Genomic DNA, 20,347 nt, shown 5'->3' on the forward strand with positions numbered 1-20,347 from the left:
CCGTGCGCGGCGACGAGAGAGTATCGCTTCACGTTCATTTCGGAAATCGATGTAATGCCCGGTCGCCGGATACGCGCGCGCGGAAAATGCACCCCGGGTCGGCGGCGCGACGAGGTGGGCGGCCGAGTGGCCTCGAGGCGCGACGAAAACGCAGCCGAGGATATAAAAGCAATTGGAAGAGGCCCAATTAACGTTAGTCGCGCAGTATCGCGCGGTGTCCGCCGTCCGCTCGCTGTTTATGGAAATAGCTGGCCGATATTTCGTCGAGCGGACAGACGGAAACGCGGTTCCGCCATCGGCACATCGGTTTACATCGGGGCTGGCAAATAGAAATGCGACCCGGCGAGAGCGACGAGGGTTGATTTTCGCATAAAGTTGCGTCCGTACCACCTACAGCGTGCCGCGCGTTGCTGAAAATTGACGAAACACGTCAATTTCCCGCTCTCTCTCTCTCTCTCTCTCTCTCTCTCTCTATCGATCGATTCTGATTTACACTCGCGGAACGGACGACCGGGTATTTTATAGGATCTCGACCACGTGATAAAATTTCCTCCGCCCACCCAACATGACCCGCACAATCGTTTTATTGTAAATACTTTTGTCAGCATTAAAAAAAGGTTTCCGCCCTATTTTTACGCAGCACTGAAAAGCAAGTAGGAAACAGATACATGTCTTTGTTGCCGCGATGCAGCGGAACAGATTCAGATATGACATTTCTCGTACTATTTTTCAAGCATATCGATACAATGTAAGGCAAATATGTCTTGTTATTGTGGATTCGTTCGGGTATAACATTTTTCCATTGTACTATTTTTATCGTTTCATCGTTGCTATTAATATCGACGAGTGTACCGCTGTTTTATTTATACCGCTGTTATTCTATTATTATACGTGATACATATATATACACTTTCATACGTATAGCACGCATTTAAACACATAAATATGGCATAATATGGAAACGCAGCCGTGTGTCGGTTTGTTGCGGGTTTAAAAGCAATTAGCGAGATGTCTGCCGAATGAATGCGCCTCACCGGTTGCGGTAATTTTCGCGGCTCGATGCAAACAAATTTCCATTTCGGAAAACAAAATCGCCGGCGTGGCGGCAGCGGCGGCCGGGGCTTTGAGAGCAATTAGTGATGCCGCGCATAATTAACGTGCTAATTAGCGACGCAATTTTGGGTAATGCGGGCGCAAAACTTTTTCGCGTGTTTTCGGAATACCGGGCGAGCGGGCGTCGCGCCGCGTCGCGGCGCTGCCGCGGATTTTTCATTTATTCACCCTGCGGGATTTAAATGTCGCCGATATATCTGCCGTTCGATATTAATATCTGCTTTCGCGGAACGGCTTTTCAAACGGCACACAAAGCCATATGTCCGCGCGATAGCTACGTTTTATCCCCGGGAGCATCTCCCAATAAAAAAAAGGAAAAAAAAGAAAAAAAAGAAAAAATTTCTCGGAGGCATAAAAACGAGAGTAGGATAGGACTCGATTACTTGAACCATCGCCATCGGCTAAAACCAACGAAATTGCTTATTTTATTTTCGATCGTTTTATTCGGTGCCGCGCATCATCGAAGGTTATATCGATCCAGAGATTCCGTGCGTGAATCGGTCTTTAGATGGCATTCACTACACGTGCTGTATATTAATCCATACGAATTTATCGGCGTTATCGCTTCGGCGGCGTTTCGCTGTGGAATAAAATTTGCGCCGGAAACGCGTTTACAGGCGGGTTGGCCGAATGCGTTGAAACGCATTAACGTGGATAATCGGGAAGAAGAGTGACAGCGTACGCGAATGGATCCGCATGGCGTACGCAGAATATATTCGTGACTTTCGTTGCATCTCTCTTCATCTTTTTTTTTCTTTTTTTTAATGAATTCGTAATGCGGCAGGCTAGAGTCGATTTATGATTTTTTAATGCCAAACACCTTCGCGAGATTTGAACTAAAATCAGGAATAATAAAATATTTCGTTATCCTTTTGAAATTGAAATAATTTTCTAAAAATCATTGGATTTCGGAACCGCTGCTGAACTGCACGCTAAAGCTATTCGTGCCTTCGTATTTTCGTTAAGAAAGAACCAACGACTTCAAATTGGTCGGGGGGGATCCACGGTAAGAAAGTAAGAGAGGCAATTTCGGAGTATTGTACGGCGAAAGAGTAAGGGCGAGAGATGGGTAGGTGTATAGGTAAAAGCAACCGAGGAATGAACACATGGCCGCCTGTCGGGCCCCGAGATTACAATGGTAGTTTGAAATGCAAATCGCGGAGTTTATGCTTGGTTTCCATAATTACAGAAGCACGGCGGGCGCGCGCGCGCGCGCGCGTTACCTCTCATAATGTACAATGCACACGGACCGACGTAATCGTGGCATTGTTCTGGCGCGAAACTATTTTGCCATGTTACGGCGACGGCGACGGCGACGACAACGATGACGACGACGACGACGACGAGTCGGCGATGTGGAAGGACAGCCGTGAAACGCGAGATGCGACAGCTTGCGAGAGGAAGGAAATACATCGAAGCGTATTCGCCAACGAGCTTGCGCAGCCTGTCATGACAATAAAGAAAAACGACGTCGCATCGTTACTCGACGGATATCAGAGCATGAAGAAAAAACCGCTTACGAAGCTTCAATAATACCGAGATGTCGATATTGCTTTGGAAAAATGTCACGGAGACGGTTAACAATAAAATAAGAGAGAACAATGAATAATGTACAGGAAGGTGATGTATCTTTGACCAATTTTGACATTTTTCATTGTGCAAGTTTTATTTGCGCGTTTAAACATTTAAAAACAATTCTGAATAATTTTTTCAAGTATATTTTTCCAACGCTAAAAAAGGTAAAGATTAAATTTAATTTAAAATTTATAATGATGAGACTCGCTTTTACTGAATTATAGATTTCAATTGTTGCTTTTTTACTTTTTCAACATTAGAAAAAAATTTAATTCCAAGATACAAGATCCATGATGTACCTTTCACTAATACATAAAAATACATAAATACACAAAAAAATGTGTATAAAGGAAGATTAAAATAATTTATATATTTATATATTTAACGTTTCTATGTATTATATGAAATTTTATGTATAAAATGAAAATTAACTTGCTCAAACTAAAATAAGCGAAGGTTTAGTAGTTCAAACTATATATCTTTATTTTTACTTCTTTTGACATCTAATAAATAGTTTCAAGATAAAGATATAAGGGGTTTAAAGAAACTCCCTCTAATCGCAGTTTTCGGCTCGAAAATTAAACGTCCTTATAAAAATATTAAAAAGATGGATAAGCGCATTTAATCACTGATGTGTACCCTTCACGTAAACGCTACCTCGCTTTGTTCACTAGAATTTTGAATAGCTTTGTTTAATCGCATTCCAGGCGTGAATACGACGCCAGCTCATTTCAGCAATTGCCGCTTTAATCTCTGTCCCTCAATTTAATAAGATTTCTGGTTAGTCGTTAATTATTCCGCGTTTTTGCTCTGACATCGCAAACTGCAGCAAAAACTCTGTTCCTCACGTAAAAAGTTTGCGTGAGTAACGTCTATAAACGGACGTTGTCGCGAAACTCGTAAAGATCGCGGGAACACCGTACGAAACACTCGCGTTGAAAAAGCGCGAATAAAAAATTGGGGCGGAAGAGGGCCAACTGTACGAGTGCAGTGCGCATTTTTGAGAGCTCTCGTCAGCGCGCGCGATCAAACGATTCTTTCTAACCTTTTCGGAAGTTAAAATTGAACTCTCGTTCGCGGCGCATTTTTCGAGAAAAGGAAAAGCGAACGGCGCGCAGTCGAGGGAATTTCTGGCGCACTTTCGAGCACGTCGGCGTTACACGGTATCGACCGACGCGATCGTCGCTTTACTCACGCGCCGGCACCGTCATCGCAATAAAATTGACGGGTAGACGGATAGTGTAATAAATTGCAACGGCGAAAATAATATCGCGCGCGCGGAAAAAGCGTTACCCATTATCACTTGGATAAAATTGGCGGATAGGCGGAAAAAAGAGCGGAATATGCGTTATCGCAATGGAATATTGAATATAAACATCGAATGAAGCAGCTATCGCGGTAAATTGGGAATCATTCGCGGGAACATCGTGGCGCCCTTCGGATCCATCGGCGAAACATTTAGAAACACGCCACTGCAATATTTCCCCTACGATATACTCGGGCTATTATTGTACATTTCCCGCTATAACAGTTTTCTTCATTAAATTCCTTTAGGGTGATCAATCATTCACGATGCAGCCCGTGTAGCAGCTACTATACTAGACAAAAGTCTGGTATCGAGTATAGCAATCAAGAAAATTGATGTTGGAACTTCTGAAGTGTACGTCGACTGCTAAAGATATATAACGTACACGGTAAAGTGTTACACGAGTATGTGTCTATACGCAATCGTGTATACATGCCTATTATGTATACACGCCGATAAAAACGCGTTTCACATTTCTAGCACACTAATCGATTCATTATAATTTATTTATTTCGAAATAAAGGTACACGCCGACACACGCTTGTTCAATTTGCCCGTGCATTAACGTCCGTACGCGAATATACGTATGCCGCTGATAAAAATGCGCTTCGCGTTTCTAGCGCTTCGCGCGCTAATCGATTCATTATAATTTATTTATTGCGAAATAAAGACACAAGCTGACAAGCGCTCGTTCAATTTATACATTACGCTCGCGCATTAACGTCCATTCTTCGCGCATTCGAATAGAGATACCACTTATCTCGATCCGAGTTAAATCTCACCTGTAGTTAATGTCGCGTTTCGTAACGGACTTGGCGCGATCGTAAAATCGCGGAGGAGGAAGAGGAGGAGGAGGAGGACGAGAGAGTAATCTAGAGACGCGTGGGCTTTCCCCGTCTTTGTCGGCCGACAGCGATCGTTATCTATCGGCCGACGAATATCGCGCGTGGTGCTCTTCTCACCTAGGATGCATTTTGCGTCGGGGGAACGATCGCGGATCGTCGGCCGTCGCCAACGGTTGCGCGAGATGATGAAGCGAGACGCACGCACGTGCGTTCGCCTCGTGCGTTCAGGTTCAAACACCGCATGGTTGCACTTGTGTGCATATGCACGTGCATATTTTAGCGCGTGGTGGGCTCGGCAGTGCGGACGGCTACGTTCGTAGGTGCGCGTTCTGTGTGGGTAGCTGTTATATTTTACGTGCACGTAAGTGTGCATTTTAGTATAACTCGCTGTGCGCGCCGTGCGCGTGTGTACGAGGGCGAGAGAGGCGGCGAGGGCGAGTTGTAACTATTTTATGATCGGCTATAGAGGACCGGGTTTACTGCCATTTCGAGCCTGCAGCGTCGATGGAAGAAACCGTGTGGCGAAGGGCAGAGAGAAGAGACCGGCGGATATAAGTAACCGACAGGAGGGCAGGGGGACACGGGGGTGCCCAGGGGGGAAACGCGGAGGCGGAGACGGAGACGGAGGGGGCGGCTTCGCGAGAGATGGTGTGAGTATACCCGGTGTATTACACTCGGGGAATACGAGTTCGTATAAACGCGACACACAGCGCGTAATATCGGCCCCGCGTTTTACATTCTCCTTACGTTTTATTTACGAGCGACGCACGATCGTCGCTGTTATCGATCGACGCTGACGACGCTGACGACGACGACGACGACGACGACGACGACGACGACAACAACGACGATAGCGATGATGACGGCATTGGCGATAGAGATGGCTGCCTGGCGACGTCTGTCCGATGTATATAAATACGATACCTATCTAAAAGCGACTTTACGCCCTTTAAAAATAGCCTATCAATCGGTGCGGTATATCGACAAAGCGGACGGGTCATTTAACGAGTATTACGCGCATCCGCGTTAATAATGAGCGTGCCGTCTCTAATGCTTTTACGATCGTAACAAGCGCGGGAATTTGACAATAAACGACACTGACGATCAGAGAGATATCGTTATTTAATCCGGCAATCTCTCCAGCTTCGTGATATCACGCGACACATTTTCATCCGCCTACACTCGTGAAATATGTGCCTATAAAATATATACTTCCGACATTTTTCTCAATCGAGTATTCTATTTTAAGTCAAAAGAAAAAAAATATAAGCATATAAGAATGTAAGTATTATGGATGGGACCCTACAGGATGTGTTGTAAACACTGTTCAATATCTCAAGCCGATTTTTAACAGCGCTTCTTTCTCATTTTTTTAAAAATAAAAGTATATTTGATCATAACTTTTAATAAAACATTTAAATTTGGATAATGTTATTGTTCTAAATGTAGGAATCGGCCGTATATAAAGTAACATTATTTAAAATAAAACAATTTATTTAATATTTGTTATTTTAAATAAATTCTTATAACTTATTTTTTATTTTCTATTTTAAATAGAAAAAAGAAATTATTAAGTTTTAAATAAGTTTTTACTGCTGGTTAATTTCGATTGGATTCTGCTTTTTTAAATGATTTCAATAAAATTCTTTATTGAAATAAAAAAACAAAATCAGTGTTGTAAAGTGGCAATGGATAGCGCGATGATCCCTATCTGCCATCTGCCTGGTTCTATTCGAGATTCTACTGAAAACTCTATTGAAAAGCTACATACATGTATAATAGTTATAGCTGTGAAAATACTTAACGTACATTCAAATAAACAAAATCCTAAAAAGCTATTTTTATTTGAAACACGTATATTTTATTTTTTATTTTAAATAAATTGTATCGATTATTTTACCAACTCCTATCTAAATTACATCTTGACGCTTGTGTTAACGTTACATCGTTAACGTAAAAAATTTAATAACGATAACAACTAGCTTAACTCTTTGCCTATTAATTATTTCTTATTAATTTTTAATTTCGAAATCGGAAAATTGATTGCTTGTATTTAAATTTTATCCAATTATTTTTGAAGAAGCTGAAATATGACTGACACAAAATAATTAATTTAAAAACATACCTTTATCAAATTCGATATCAATTAAAAAAAAAATTAAATATAAAAAATTAAGTTTTTAAAACCTTTTTATTTGAGAGCTATCTATTAAGAAAAACGATAATTTTATAAAATTTTTAATATTCCGCACATCTCTGACGCGAGATCTTTAAGACCGCATGAATTTTTCTTCATAAAGTAAAATAATTTAAAAAAATAACTCGTAAAATATTGGACAGCACTAAAATAATATCCTGTGCATGCATCAATCCTTATCTTGTGACTTTGCTTTTTCTATGTGACCCCTCCTTGGTTTTTATCGTATTAACCTTTACACAATATTTGCCCAATACTTTTCAAGAGACAAACCGAGCAAATCCCCAATGGATTGTTCCATATCGAGCTCGGCTATATCGGCGTTTGATTTAGCGCACGCGATTCGGTATCGTTTCCCTCTTGTTCCCTTCTATTTCACGAAACAGTCCTTCGTCGGAGAAATATAATAGAGTTATCGGCCCGTTCATCCCTGAGATCGTCGGCGGAAACAAGCCGCGTTGAAGACGCGTCGCCAGTAGCTCGTCGAGTATAGTGTCACGGGGACAGCCAGCAGCATTCCGATAGATGGTTCGAAGAGAGGGGCTTCGGAGAGAAATCTCGCCGTTGCGAGGTCTGCCTGTCCCCTAAGCCCGAGGGAGACAGCTTTACGAGGGTCCCAAGATGAAGGGGAAGCACGAGTCAATCCAGACCTTCTGTCCCTTACGACGAGGAGGTGGGAAAAGAGGAGGGAATTTTATCTCGCCTTGCGACCAGGCCTCTCTTCAGGCATATGGTCAAATGGTACATGATACGACTATGTTAGACGAAGAAATAAACGTGAACGTACAGTAAAGAATACAATAAGTAGTGCACAATTGGGTATGAATCACGTATAATTGGAAAAATGATAGTATGTAGATAAAAAGGAAAGAAAAGAAAAATGGAAAGGAGAAAGATACAAAGAGAGATCTTGCATTGAAAAAAAATGTAGTGCGACCATAAAAACATATAACGAGAAGAGAACGAAGTATGATTATTAGTTAAAGAGATATTCAAAAAAGATGGAATCGAGAATGTTGCGGAAATAAAAGAAAACGTAAAGACGTAAACGTCGAAATTAAAATAACGAGATGATGCGGGCTTTTGTATGAGTTCTTTCGTTGAGTAGATGAGTGTCATTTATAAGAACACTCGAGGAATCAGTCTCACAAAATTTTGTATGTGTAATAGAGGGAGAGAAAAAGGGGGCGGAGAAAATTACGGAGGAAGATGGAAACGCTGTATCACGTGTTTTCTGAGAGACAAACGGGAGAGAACGAGCATGTGTAAAGAGGACAAAAGAAGGAGAGAGGAGCCTTAGTAGAGGGCATACAGAAAGAGGGTGAGCTAGAAGAAGCCAGGAAAGAGGGCAGACCACGCCACGAAAGGGGAGTAAAGAAAGAAGCGCGTAAATTTACTTACACAGAGACGAAAGTGTCGTTGCGGACACGTGGGGTAAACGGGAAACGGAAATACGGGGTGTAAAGAAATTCCCGAATCGTTTACTTGCGAAATAACGGTTAGTCAACATTCCTTTCAGAGATTTTCACGAACATTGACGCTACGTAATAATCTGTTGTATCTGATAAATTTTCAGTATTTTAAATTTATTTCTCTTGTGCAATGATTTTCATTTTATATAAACTGTCATTTTAAATTACCCAAGTACAAAAATATAAATGTTTTTATGCTCGTTGTGTGAATAATATTTATTTTAAGTAATAATGTTTGTTTTATATAATAATTAAATCATTTGAAAGTTAATTTTATGCTTTTCATTGTTCACAAGCAATAATGTTATTTTATTTGTTACGTGCCATTGCACAGTAAAAATATCAATAATATTTATAATAATTATATTTTGATACAATTGATATAAATTTACAAATTTGCTCTTTATTGATTGTGTTTTATTCGTTACGTGTTCCTGAAATCTGACCCGTATGCTATGCGTCCCATTTCTTAGAGCCCTTCATTTTCTCACGTTTTACTTTTTTGTTAATACTGAAGTTGGAATTAAATTTTAAAAATTTTCATTATTTAGGCGTTATAGCTAACATGTATCTTAAAAGTTCTGCATAAATTAGAAATCTTAATATACATTTATATCAAAGTAATGTTAATTTAAATGTTAATTAAAAATGTATATTCCATATTACCTACATCTTTATCCTGCATACATTTTATGATGAAATTTTTTCGTTTCTTTTTCTTTAGAGTGAATATTACAAAAAATAAATTTCGCATTTCGTGATTTTTTCACATGGAAAGTCTTTCATTTCAAAGCATAATTTTAACGCTTCATTACTAAAATATTATCCAATACGTTTTTAAATAAAGACGGAATTAACTTACACTAAAAACACGCTGTAATAATAATTTACTTTTTAGGTATGCGTTAAAGAAATAAATTTTCCATTTTGTGAATTTTTCACATTAAAGATCTTTTATTTCAAAGTTTAATTTTAAAGCTCCGTTGAAGCTCCGATGAAATGTAATCTAATTCGAGCTTCTCAATAATGGAATGAAATGGAATTCATATTGAAGACGTTTTGTGGTAGCAGTTTTATCGTTCTAAAGAAAAATGGTGGAAAGGTGTGTCCAATGTAATGTGTAGAGCGTATAACGACGAATGTGTCTGTCGCAGCGTCGTAAAATCCGCTGGTGGAAGCGATTTCCGACACGCGAGCGATTTCCATCGAATTGGCACAAAACTTGGTGGCACGTGCGCGACACCCGGTTGTGTGCCACCCGGTAGATAGAAAACCGCAAGAAAGGCAGAAGGAAGGCGACGAGGATAGAAGATCGAGGAAGAAGCCGGACGCGAATAAAAGCGGACGGCGGAGAGGGCAAGAGAGCGTGCGGAACGAACAAAGAGGGACAAAGAGGGACAAAGAGAAAAGGGAGATGGAAAGAGAGGGGAAAGAGTTAAGGAGGGTTTCCGACTGCAATATGGCTCTCAGGCTTCCTCCGGCGATGGCAACAAGAGGCGAAGTAATGATCCTTAAACGACAACGGCGGTGGTGCTGGGTACCGGCGCGCGATAAGCGCTCGGATATCCGGCGAGCAGATCCGGATCTATATGAACGGCGAGAAAATCGGCGGCGGCGAGAAGCGCCGCCTGGTCGTTCGCTAGACCGACGCGATTATTAATTTAATTGCCGATCAAATGATGGGTCGATTCGATTATGACCGCTTGTATAGCGGGTGGGCGAGAACCGCGGAGGACGAGGAGGAGGAGGAGGAGCAGAAGGAGGAAGAAACAGACGGAGGCTGACGAGGGAGAGCGAAGCAGGGTGGAAGGTGGGAGCTCCGGGCGCCATGTTCACCGCTCATGAATATATTCATAGGTGCGAGTCGCACGAGTGTGCACCAACACGGAGCGAAGTGGCCCCCTGCTGCAGCCTCGTCCTTCTCTCTCTCTCTCTCTCTCTCTATCCCTCCGGTTTATAGCGTGGCGATGCACGGCAATGCACGGCGGACGAGCACGTAACAAGTTAACAAGTAACGCCATGCACGGCGCGCGTTAATCTACGCGAGGGATTCACGTATATACGCACGTATAACCCGAGCGTTGCAGGGCGTGCATACGCACGGATGCACGCGCATACACGACGAACGGGTATTGCATCGGGATGGATTAGCAGCAATATAATGCGCGCCTTGTATTTGGGGGTCCCTATTTGTGGATGTGTGTGTGTGTGTGCGCGCGCGTTGCTCTCTCTCTCTCTTTCTCATGTGTCGCGTGGTTCAAATTTCATACAAGTTTTTATAACATCTCCGTTTGATTTCGTTCGTGCGCTGGTAAAGGGCGCACGTATACATGGTTTGCTGGTGGAATAAGAACCTGTTAAAATCTCAATTTCTTTCACATCTGTACCTTGAAAATGTTGAAAATGGTGAACGAGTCATAAGATATGTACTTTTATCTTTGCTAACTTCTATTACATTTAACGTTTCATGAATTAAAAAGCATTTTTGAAAATCGATATCCCTTTGATCTCGTGTTCTTCTGATAACGAGAATCTAGGTAACGAGAAATCCTGAAATCTTTAGGACGAGATCCAAAGTCCTTTCGGGAGATTCTGGGATTTAAAATTACAGAATCCAGGGATTTAAATATCGTGCTTTACGGTAATTCCCCAATTTACTTTAAAATGAAAAGAATTCGGGACAAAGAGGATACAAAAATTTGAAAATACAGGCAGTCAACGCAAGAAAGCTTAATTCAAATGGCCCTCGGCGTTTGGGGAGGAAAGCTAAAATGACGAAGAATCCTGTATAAAGACGTGCGGGGCATCAGCAAATTAGGAGGAAAAGTTCCACACGCAAAAGTGGAAGTATTAAAAGTAATATTCTCGAAAAGCGAGAAGCACGTAATATAAGAGCGCACGTCAAAGCTCACTTAATAAGAAATAGTGCACGGCTAAAGTAGAGTTACTCCGTAATATCTGTCTTTTAGTTTCTTTCGAATCACACGCATAGCGTGCAGGAATCTCGGAACAAGGAGGACCCTCGGGGCGCACGAGCTGTTTGATCCCAACGAGACCGAGTCGGAAACTAAAGTTACAGAAGCAATTCTCCGTGGAAACCGGTTATCAGCGGTGATGAAGGTCTTAACCCTCTAACGCATCATCCACTTTTCCGCCAACCTAAAAATCCTACACACCACGTAACGTAAAATGACAACTAAATTGTTATACGTCGACTCGTAAATCCGAACAGAGATAGGATGAAGTACCTTCGAGAATGTGCGCGAGAATACTACCTTGACTGCTGGAAATTACTAACGTTAAAACTTCCAAACGTTAATTCTTCAATAGCCCAATAATAATAATAAAAAAAAAAGAAAAAAAAAGAAAAGAAAGAAAAGAAAGAAAAAAAAATTCTCATAAAAAAAACGAAGAAATTTCAATTTTATCTGAAGTAAACCACGTTAAGTTTATGCACCGTCACATTATCGCGCGAGTCGCGCTCGTTCTGCGTTATTGTTGAGCGTGATCTTCGCGTAAAGCAAACAAGACTCGGAGTTATACGACCGCATTTGCCGTGTGGAACGTACAACATGAAAATACACGCCCCGACGTCTCCTGCAAAATTACAGATATGATAAGAAATTTATATGCAGCATGCGGGCTCATTTTGACCTCCAGAAATATGGCGGGGAGTTGAGGTCGTCACACAGGTCGCGTGTGACGACCGACACCGGTTCGAGAATCGTCGTGGAATTTAAATTGTCGTCACCACCTTCTGGGATCCCGCAGATTTATCGTTAAACGCTGTCTTCGTTACTATTCCCCTGCGCGAGAGGTGGATATGGAAAAAAAAAACAATGCCGAAATATAACCGTCGGCCCTGGCGCGATCGACGAAGTGGTTGACTGTAAAATTTATAACCAAGTGACGCCGGCAGCTGCAAGGAGCCGCCGCGCCGCCGCCACCGCCGTCTAATAGCAGCTGGCTCGTTCCAATGGAAAGAAGAAAAGGCCGATCCGATCGTGACTCGTCGACGTGTTAAAGCAGAACGGAGCGAGAGTGGAGAGAGAAAAATGAGCTGCCCGGACTAATCGCCTTGTAACGGCGACCGTCGGTCCTGTAAAGCGTGTAACTTGCGGATCCTCCCGGCGGCACGCTGCTGTATAGCGTGACCGTTAGCGTGTAATCGAGATACCACGGCTGTATTGTCGCGGGACGTAAAAGAATACCCAACGGCATCGCTTCGCACTTTAATGACTTTGCAAATTCTCTCGTAGAACGTTTGCATTGAATTTTTACCTATTAAGATTCCTGCGATTCTCAACGATCGAAGCCGTTGCCCCTTTTCTTGCTTTCGTTTCTGGTTTCCGCGGCGGAATGGGATACGGCGATGATTCGCGGAGATCCAGTGTAACGTGTAGAACACGACGGGTTAAGCCCCGAAGGAAGAGAGAGAGAGAGAGAGAGAGAAAGAGAGGCGAATGAACGAACGAGCGGTGCAGTGGAGGAAGCAATAAAGTGCGAGAGACGGTGAGACAGAAATCTTCGCTAATTACATTAAGTCGGCACCTGTTTCCATGTACGCCGCAGCACGTCGATAGATAAAATGCCAGATAATTACGGTGAACGTAAACTCGACGCGTGTGTGTGCGTGCGTGCGTGCGTGTGGGTGTGTGTGGGTGTGTTTGTGTGTATCCTCGCGCCCGTATATATCGCGTGGTCTCTCTCTCTTAGTGTCCCTCGGAGAGGAAGACGCGCGCGTCGAACCGTTTCGATTTCACCGCACTTGGTGGTGTCCACAGTGCGGTGGAATCGAAACGGTTAAGACGCGCGCGGCGGGATTCGTTAACTGCAGGGCAATTACGAGAAAAACCCGTCTTTGTTACCCGGGAGCGCATTACAGCGTTCGACTTTAATGGAAGCAATAAAATGCAGGTGGCTAGTGCCGCGCATTCTTCGTAGCCGAGAGAACCGCCATTGGCGTAGCTGTAGTTCGCTAAAGTATCTCGTGTGTTAAGATCTCTCTGTTAATTCAACACTAATCTGTCAAGCATGGGGAACGAAATGAATCTCACTGAAATCGATACCAGCGAACTGTCGATATAACTGTTACAGAACTTAAAAAAAAAAAATGTTTACTTGTTGAAGAAATTTTCTCGAAGAGTTTTCAAGATTGTAATCTCATTTAATTGGTATGCAACAATTGCAAAGAATTATAACGCTAGATATATTGGAAAACTTCAGTTTCTTGTATGTTTAGTATTATACGGTTCAAGAAAAAGTAGAATTTTGAACATTTATATAAAATTTCTATTCAAGAATTTCAAATATATTTCGTTGAATTCTAAAATATAAAACTAATAAGATTATTACATTCTATTTAAGTAAATTATTGAAAGAAGATACAATTTAGGCTGTTTAAATCGTATCTTTCTTAGCAGCATATTGCAACATAAAGGATTAAAATAAATTAATTTGTAATGGCAAAAGAAATATTATAGTAATAAGTATTTAAAACATTTAGCTATGTACAATTTCCAATGTTTATTTGTGTACAAATCAATAGGAAATGGGAAAAAATTAACTTAAATGGTACGCATTCGACAACTTTTTTCTCCCTCCATCAATTAATAAAAATTTTAAATGTGAATATAAAGTTATAACTATTCGCGTCAATGATTGAAAACACAAGATTTTCTACATGAGTCATCGAGGTCAAATTTAGCGAGGTCACTGATCTTTCTCTCTTTCTCATTTACGCATTCTATAGTTACATTTTATCAGTCTTTATGGCAGAGAACAGTAGAGAGTAATAAAATAAGACGATTCTTGAGTGCCTATCAAACAATCATTAAAAACGAATCGTATGAATTGGCCTTAAGGTCAATCGCGAGAAACCGATCTCGCAGGGGTCTCTCACACGCTTGTAATTGCCAAGTTGGCATCGTGGCGCGGCAGTAACTGTATCTACTATTATGCGATGGCATTCAAGACACCTAACTAACATGTCAACGCGCGGGGATGTGAAGCGATCATGAGTTCAGGCAATTGGCGCGAAATCGTGGTGTGTAATTAACACGTTAAGTGCAGCCAGTGCGGATCAGCGGCATGATCCTCGATACCGTGATGCACACACACACACACACACACACACACACTGTTACTCGGCCGCACTCGACTTGTATTCGGCTATTTATAGCAAACGCGGAGCTCGATATAGCTCAATAGTTCTCATGCAGATCACGGAGAAGAGCAAGAGGGAGGGGGAAAGAGAGTAAATTAATTTTCCTCATCCGGGATAAAATCTGGCGCGTCTTGAAAGAGAGTGCGCGATCAATTTCTCAACGTCGTCGCAGTCGAGTTCTTCCGAAGCGCCTTGTGACTGACTGCGCGATCGCCGAAAATTGCGATTGAGAAGCACGGAAACACGGAGCGAGGATGGAGCTCTGTGCGCGTGTTCGCCTCATCGGCAGGGTATTTTAAGCGATGGACAGATTATTATAGGGGCGCGCTATCTCACCGTGATGTAAAGCGGGTTACATCGATAATAAGTCCATCCGTCCAGCCGATCGATGCGAAATGACACGCGATTAAGCCCACACGTCGTTGCTGCTAGTTACAGCTGCGAACGCCCGTGTTCGAGTATCGTTCGTTTCCGCCGTAGGCGATCGAGAAACGCTGAACAACGGACGCCTATCTCTGCGGCGTGTTAGTTTTTACTTGACATAAATCGGTCAGCGCGCGAAGAAACGTTCAACCTAATTCTCTAATCGAATTACTAATCAAAATTTGCGCTCATCTTTATACTGAGCAAAAATATTTGTTGAAAAACAATATTTAGTTGATTTAATTAATTCTTGGTTAAAAAATTGGAATGATTGACATAAATTAGCTAAGCTTTTTTTGTGTGCAAGTAAATAACCGTTGAATCAACCCAATATTTAATTGATCGTATCGTACTAAATAATTTTTAGTATTTTAACAATTTTTTTCTCAGCGTAGAAAAAAAGTTTAATACGATTATACTTCGAATAAACACAACGTAAAATAATTTCATTGATTTCAAGTATTAGGGTAACTCCGGTATTTACATCGCGTGATAATTTACGTTATAGAAGTTAGGAAAGGTAGAAAGAGTGAAGATAATTTGCCCGCAGTGCCTCTGTTATATGTTTCTATGTGTATCAGCATCGTGTTGCGATTTCAGTTTTACACTGTAAATATTAACAAAACCAGCGTGAGTCGAATCGATTTGTCATTGTAGTAAATAGAGCCACGATGGATTACAACCTATGTAAAGTGATTACTTTCTGTAGGGAGTGTAAAAGTGTACTTGATGCCGTTATTTCGCGATGTTACATATAAATATAGAGAGATAGTAAAGGATGGATCACAGCAAAATAAAAGAATGCTTCAGCTATTATATCCTTTGTTCAACTTGCTCACTTATGTGGTCACATATTCCATTTCGACGTGCGAAAAAAATTTAAAACTTTTTAGAAGCTTCTTATTCACATACACACTGAAAAAAGAGTTTGCTAGCAGTTACGAAATGCTGTGAAATAATGCCAGTTAAATATTTGGTTAATGTAATAAAAAATGATTATACTTCTCTAAAGTATAAAATATTTTGTATATATCTCTAAAATTGATAATACTTGTTAAATATTTAAAAAAGTAAAATTATTTTTAGTTATATTAACCAAATATTTAATTGGCACCACTTCACTCAACATTTGATACTATTAAACTCTTTTCTTAGTGTAAGAAAATAAACATTTCGTACTTACAATTTTTTGATAGTAAGACAGTATAAAGTTTGTATTGAAATAGTTTATTCATCTTAAACATAATAAATAAAACTTGATAAATTAAATTTGCGACAAGTACAGCGTATATATCGGAATTATCCTACAATGAAAATCGATTACGATAAAAATAGTGTGCATTAAAACTCGTTTCTTTTAATTAAAGATTACGAAAGTAGATAACGATTTATTATCGAAGCATCAGAATATTGTATTCTCATATAAATTAATTGATAAAGTTAATTTCTGTAATTTAATTTTGCTTTAATCTCTTTTCACGCAATTATCCGACAGATTGTAATTGCAACATACTGCCTACGGAGATCAATGCACACGAGTAAGACTAACGCAGCTTGCTTTGACAACCGTTCACCTGCTAATATTTCATCCACTGACAACTCAACAATCAACAACGCGGCTCTTAGGTGTTATCGAGCTAAGCCGCGTAACTCTTGATACGTCGCCGCGTCGGTTTGTTAGACATTATCTTATGCCGAGAGGATATAACACTCGCACGAAGCGTGCTCGTCTTCAAGTCCATTCTATGCACGGAGCTGAGTTTCTTTGAGGTCGCCTTTATGCTTTCCGGACACGAGTGATATTTCCCAGCAAAATGCCACTCGTAGCACTCGTCCTTTACCGCGGCATTATTTTCCGGTGACGGCGACGATTCCCCTTTGTACGAATTAGCATAGACTGTTCAAACAAAGATAAAAAATGGTCTGCTATTTCCGCGAGTGACGCCGTGAATTATAAGTGAGCCCATAAGCGCCCCATGGCTTGTGGAAAATGTCGAGAGTGTTAAAATAACTATTTCCCTATTGAGCCACACCGTCATCGTCTATATCCGTGACGTCTCTTTCTCTCTTTCCTCCATGCGGTCTTTTTACACAATGAGACGTAATGAATGATAGTTAAGTTCCGTGTTCCTTTTCTAAGAAATGTGTTTTCAGTTCAGAGGTTAATTTACGATAACAATGCTTCCCACGATCTCGGTAGTTTCACTGTGGATTGTGCAAATGGCCGTAATGATAAATGCGTGGTAAGGACAGCTTCGAAGCGCAATCTAAGTTTTCCCCGACTTTACTCGTTACCGATGTACATATACCGCGAATCGAAAGTCAAGAACCTCCAACGAGGTAAAAAAAAAAAAAAAATACGCGAAAAAATATAATTACTTAAAAGAATATTATACAAACGCATCGAATCAAGTGGGCTAATTAGGCGAAGAGAGCGCCAAAGGAAGGGAAATGCGGGGAAGAGAAAGTAAATAAAAGAAAGCACGCTGATCTTGTTTGCTCCGCTCTGATCCTCGAGATAATTCGCGAAATTATATCATCCCGGAGTAACTTGAGAAAATTACTCAATCTTTCCGTACCAGTTAATTGACATGAAATATGGAATATACAGGTACATCTTGTTTCAATCTCTCGCGTTCCGTGCTTCAGAAAAAAAAAACAACAATAACTAATTAGAAAAAGTGTACCGAGTGTCTCGAGCCTCCTCCCCCTCCCCTCCCCACTCCTCTTTTTTTGTCTCGTCTTATTGTTAAGGACTCTATTAGACGCCATTACCGCACTTTGCTATGCACACCGGATGCGGATCCCACTTTCCGCAGGGACTGTCGCATTCCGCTGTAACTAATCGCCGTAAGTGCTTCGGAGGCGGTAATCCCCGGATGGAGGATTACCGGGGTTTCTTGGGGCGCGAAGGGCGGAGGATTATAACTCCGCGCTTCCGCTAAGTCGCGATAACTCCTACACTACGGAGCGAAGCGAAAGCTCCGACAATATGAACGACTTACCGGCGACGCAATCGATATTAACTTCGCCGCGCGGCGAAACTAATTTGACGCCGCACGGCGCGACAACGATCGCATTTGTCCTACGGAGAGCACACACTCGGAAGGAAGGCACGTATCGCCGACTCGACTGACGAGATAAGCCATCTCGCCACGCACGGGATTTATTATCGTTCCATTTTAATCATGACGAAAGAGACGTCCGCGACCATGTTCGTGTGTTCGCGTAGAAACTAGGCAGCAACGCCGATAAAGTTTTATCTGTTAGAGGAGAAAAGATAGTATGATTACCCTTTGTGTAGGCGTAATGACGTCCTCGTCATTAGATGATGAACTCTAGTGATTACTTATCAATTGTTTAGTTCTCCCCCCCCCCATTTTATGCGCAATAACGCTAATTTGTCACAAAACAGCCGACATTTGTTATTAAGGCCCTTTTATCTTTGAGCATTTCGAAACCTTTTCAAGATACATTTTAGCATTTATTTGCTCATTCTTTTTAAACTTGGACATATCATACAAATGTATGTACACAATCGAACATTAGTATCAAATTAAAACTTATATATCATCATCGACAATCATTGTCTCATATATAAGAAAAAAATTATATTCTTGCTTGTACGTGAAATAATGCTAAAGCTAATTTTATTTATATATAATGTAATCTTTTTTTTTTAAATTTGATAAACCTAAAATTTTAGTAAAATATTATATTTTTATTTTAATATAATAATATTCCTTTAAAAAGCACAATAATTGCTTTGATAATAATACGTACAAAAACGTTCTCATTTTTGGTTTAAATATATTATTATTTATTAAATACTTTTTTCTCTCAATTCATGAAAATATATTCTTGAATAATTAAGAATATATTTTTCTTGATGAAACTATACCAAATTTTTTCATGCACGTAAATTAAATCTGTTGAACGCTACATATTCTCTATTCACTATTTAACATTTCGAAAATATTAGAATATTTTCAGAACAAGAATGTTCTTTTTCTCTGCGTATACTTCAGTGTTTTTCGTTATTTAATTTTATTTGACTGTATTTCGAGGTTTGCAAAGTTAAATAATAGCATGGGATTTTTCTAGTGTAACCGCTTAAGCGCGTGCTGCTGACGTCTCAATAAATTGATAATACGACCTCTTTTTCAAACTAGTTATTCGATAAGTTGATTGTATAGCTTTACTGCTAATCTATAGTTTACATTACATTTATTATAGACTTCCAGTGCTGCAGACTGTAGGCGGAAGAAATTATATGTACGTATATACATTTGTATATACTCTTTGTAGATATGTTCTCTTTATTTTAAACAAATATATAATTTTATAACAAAACACTATATCTTTCAAATAAAATCTTTTTTTTGTTTAAGTTTATTTTTCGTGAACGGACTTACCAGCTTTATTTCTCTTTAACCCATTATGCAGCGTCGTCACATTTTTATAAATGACATCCCAAGTAATTAATATTTCATAACTTTGCATCACTTGAACAACACATTGACAATTGTAATTGCTAAATTTTCTATTTAAAATATTGATTATTTCCAAAGTTATAAAATGTAAAGGGGGGCAGAGGGCCGTAATCCTACTTTCTCCTCCAGAGCATTTTTATCAAAATATTTAGAAAAATATTTTTATTTGTATTTCAAAACAGACACACGGCATAATTTAGGACAAGCATAAAGAAGATTTCATCTGAATACAACGATGATGAAAAAGGTTGTTCTTCAGGCTGACAGAAAAACCCATAAATGGAAGGAGAAGCACGGGGGAACTTAATATTCAGCCTGGTAATGTCAAAGCAGGGAAATATTAGCAGTAACACAAGGGAAAAGAGGACAAGCTTTAAACTCGGTTTATTCAATGTGTCATTTCATTACGACCTGCCGTTTTTATTGCGAGTCCCTCATTTGAATAACACGTTTTCCGAGTCTGACCGACTCACTCCCTTGCCGGCGACCCGGCGCGCACATTCACGTGTTCCAGCTCGGAAATTATGTCTCGTGCATGTTAAACATCGCGAATGGTCGCGCGCGTTCCCATGTCGTTTCTTCCCCCGCTTACGACACGCGCGCCTCGCCAACGATCGCGAACGACGCATCTCCAACGCGAAATTTTGCAGTTCAGCCATATAAATCGAATCGACGATGCGACGAGATAAGGGATCGTAATAGCGGGATGTGAATTGAGATACAACGAGAAAATTCACAACCCGTATAGCCATCTACT

The 20,347-nt window shown here is 40.5% G+C and overlaps 1 protein-coding gene across 7 annotated transcripts in view; it reads right to left on the reverse strand.

Moving 5' to 3' along the window:
* The window catches only part of LOC105202340 (zinc finger protein 608), a 244,967-nt gene that overhangs the window by 26,108 nt on the left and 198,512 nt on the right, over nt 1-20,347 (reverse strand). The gene's annotated exons all lie outside the window — the stretch shown is intronic.

This window comes from Solenopsis invicta, chromosome 16, assembly GCF_016802725.1.
Source record: "Solenopsis invicta isolate M01_SB chromosome 16, UNIL_Sinv_3.0, whole genome shotgun sequence".
Classification (NCBI taxonomy): domain Eukaryota; kingdom Metazoa; phylum Arthropoda; class Insecta; order Hymenoptera; family Formicidae; genus Solenopsis; species Solenopsis invicta.